At 35.1% G+C, this 2,703-nt stretch overlaps 1 non-coding gene across 1 annotated transcript; it reads left to right on the top strand.

Moving 5' to 3' along the window:
• Window positions 1–1,147: 1,147 nt before the first annotated feature.
• Window positions 1,148–1,256, top strand: LOC130958694 (small nucleolar RNA R71). The gene has a single exon (XR_009077803.1). It is a non-coding gene; the product is annotated as a small nucleolar RNA R71 (small nucleolar RNA).
• Window positions 1,257–2,703: the final 1,447 nt, after the last annotated feature.

Genomic DNA, 2,703 nt, shown 5'->3' with positions numbered 1-2,703 from the left:
TCTTCTTTGACAACAACTCCTTCATGAATTTGACATAGAGAGGCATTTGTTCTAAAACCTCAGCAAAAGGAATATTGATTTGCAACTTTCTGAAGACTTCCAAAAACTTCGAAAACTGCTTGTCCTTGATCTCCTTTTGAAGTCTCGGAGGATATGGCATTTTAGTGTTGTACTAAGGGGCCTTTGGCAATGTAGGATAAGTGTCAAGAGAGTCTGGGAATAGGTTGTCCGCACGCTTTAGAGGGACGTGCTCTACTTCTTCCTTCTTCTCCTCTGGAGCTTCTTCTTCAACTGGCTCCTCATTAACTTGTGCTTCCGTACTTGCCACCTGTTCACTTATCAAGGTGATAGCCTTGCATTCTTCTTTTGGATTTGGAATTGTGTTACCAGGAAGGTTATTAGTGGTCCTCTGATCAATTTCATTAACATTTGTGGCTAATTGACCCATCTGAATCTCCAAGTTCTTGATTGATGCGCTGGTTTCCTATCTAAAACTTACCAATATTGCTTCCAAATTATTATTCTGCTGGGACTGAGAAGTTGCTTGCTGAGATGACTGAAACTGGTGGTTATTAAAATTATTCTATTGAAAATCACTCTGAGAATTATTATTAAAATTTTGTGGCCTCTAAGGTTGCTCTCTCCACCCAAAATTTGGGTGATTTCTCCATCCCTGATTGTAGGTCTTAGAATAGGGATCATTATTGGGATCTCTTGGAGCACTCCCCATGTAATTGACCTGTTCAAAAGAAGATTGAGCATAATCATAATTTTCATTTTACATAAAATTACTTGTCATGTCATAAGTGACCTCTAGATGTGCATTCTAAGTATTGACAGCTGAAACTTGCATTCCACTCAACTGTTGAGTAATTAGATGTAGTTGCTGAGTCAAAAGCTTGATCTGAGCAAGAATGGCATCAACAGCTTCCACTTCCAAAACAACTCTCTTCTGAGTAGTCTCAGAGTTCACAGGATTCCTGTTAGAAGAGTGTAAATATTGGTTGCTAGTAACCAACTCAATAAGTTCAAATAGTTTCTTCCGATGTCTTCTTCATGTGCAATGAACCACCTGCAGAATTATCTAAACACATCTTGGACATTTCACCCAAGCCTTCATAAAAGATGTATAACTGAGTCCATTTAGAAAACATGTCCGGAGGACATTGTCTGGTCAGTAGCTTGTATCTCTCCCAAGCTTCATAAAGGGTCTCACCATCCTTCTGCCTGAAGGTCTGAACCTCCACCCTAAGCTTAGTCAGCTTTTTCGGTGGAAAAAATTTAGTAAGAAACCCAGTAACAATCTTGTCCCAAGTATCTAGACTCTCCTTGGGTTGAGAATCTAGCCACAGTTTTGCTCTATCCTTTAGAGCAAATGGAAAGAGCATGAATTTGTACACCTTAGGGTTCACTCCATTTGTCTTCACAGTATCACAAATCTGCAGAAAATTAGAAATAAACTGATTTGGGTCTTCTTGAGAAAGGCCATGATACTGACAGTTTTGTTGCACCAGAGTGACCAGTTGTGGCTTCAACTCAAAGTTGTTTGCAGCTATAGGAGACACCACAATGCTTTTTCCATAAAGATCTGCAGTAGGAGCAGTGTAAGAGCCAAGCACTCTTCTGGGTTGTTCATTTCCAATTGGATTTGCCACATTGGCATTAGCAGCATTATTGTGATCCATAGTGGATTTTGCAGCCTTGTAAAGTCTTGCTTGTTGCAAACGCCGTCTGAAAGTCCTTTCAGGTTCAGGATCAAAGTCTAAGAGAGGTTCTTTGTCGCTGTTCCTACGCATAAACAGACAGAAAACAAGAAAAGATGGGAATCTCTACGTCAGAGTGTAGAGAATTCCTAGCGAGGTAACCTGTGTAAAAGAAATAAAATAAAACAACTAAATAATTAAAGCCGAAAAATTTCAAAAATTATAAAAAAATAAACAGAAAAATTAAAATAAAAATAACTAGGGACACCAAACTTAATTTTAGAAATTAAAAAAATTATATGATAAAATTTCTTTTTTTATATATTTTTAAGATTAAAGATAAAAATGAAACAAAACTAATAGAATATAGAAAAAAATATAATGAAAGAAAACAAAAACAAAAATAAAAGGGAATAAAAATAAAAGAAAAATAAAAAAAGGAATGCCGTAAGTTTTTATAAAAATCAAAAGATAAGAAAAAAAATAAAATAAAACCAAAGAGGGGACAGGGGAATGGGAAACGAGAATGAAACAGCAGGGGAGGGGGTACGAATGAAAGAACGAAAGAAAGAAGAAAAGAAAAAGAATTGCGGGAATAAAAATAAACAAATAAAGAAATAAAAATTAATAATACTAAAATAAAATTAATTAAAAAAATTATCTAATTTAAGAAACGAGTAGTTGTTAATTATAATTAATTTTCGGTAATGGTGTCAAAAATTTTGTGCAAAATTTATAATCACAAACTAATCGGCAAGTGCATCGGGTCGTACCAAGTAATACCTCAGATGAGTGAGGATTGTTCCCACGAGAATTGATGGATCAAGCAACAATGATTGAGTGATTGGCTTAGTCAGACAAGTAGAAAATAGTGTTTGAAGGTTCAAAAGCATTAATAGTAAATTTAGAATATTAATAAAGCAAGCAGTAAATTGAGATGAATAATATATGGAGAAAACAGTTAAGATTTCAGAGATATCTATTTTTCTGATTGACTTTT

The sequence above is a fragment of the Arachis stenosperma genome, chromosome 10 (genome assembly GCF_014773155.1).
Source record: "Arachis stenosperma cultivar V10309 chromosome 10, arast.V10309.gnm1.PFL2, whole genome shotgun sequence".
In the NCBI taxonomy this organism is placed as follows: domain Eukaryota; kingdom Viridiplantae; phylum Streptophyta; class Magnoliopsida; order Fabales; family Fabaceae; genus Arachis; species Arachis stenosperma.
This window is presented reverse-complemented; position numbering and strand designations above follow the sequence as displayed.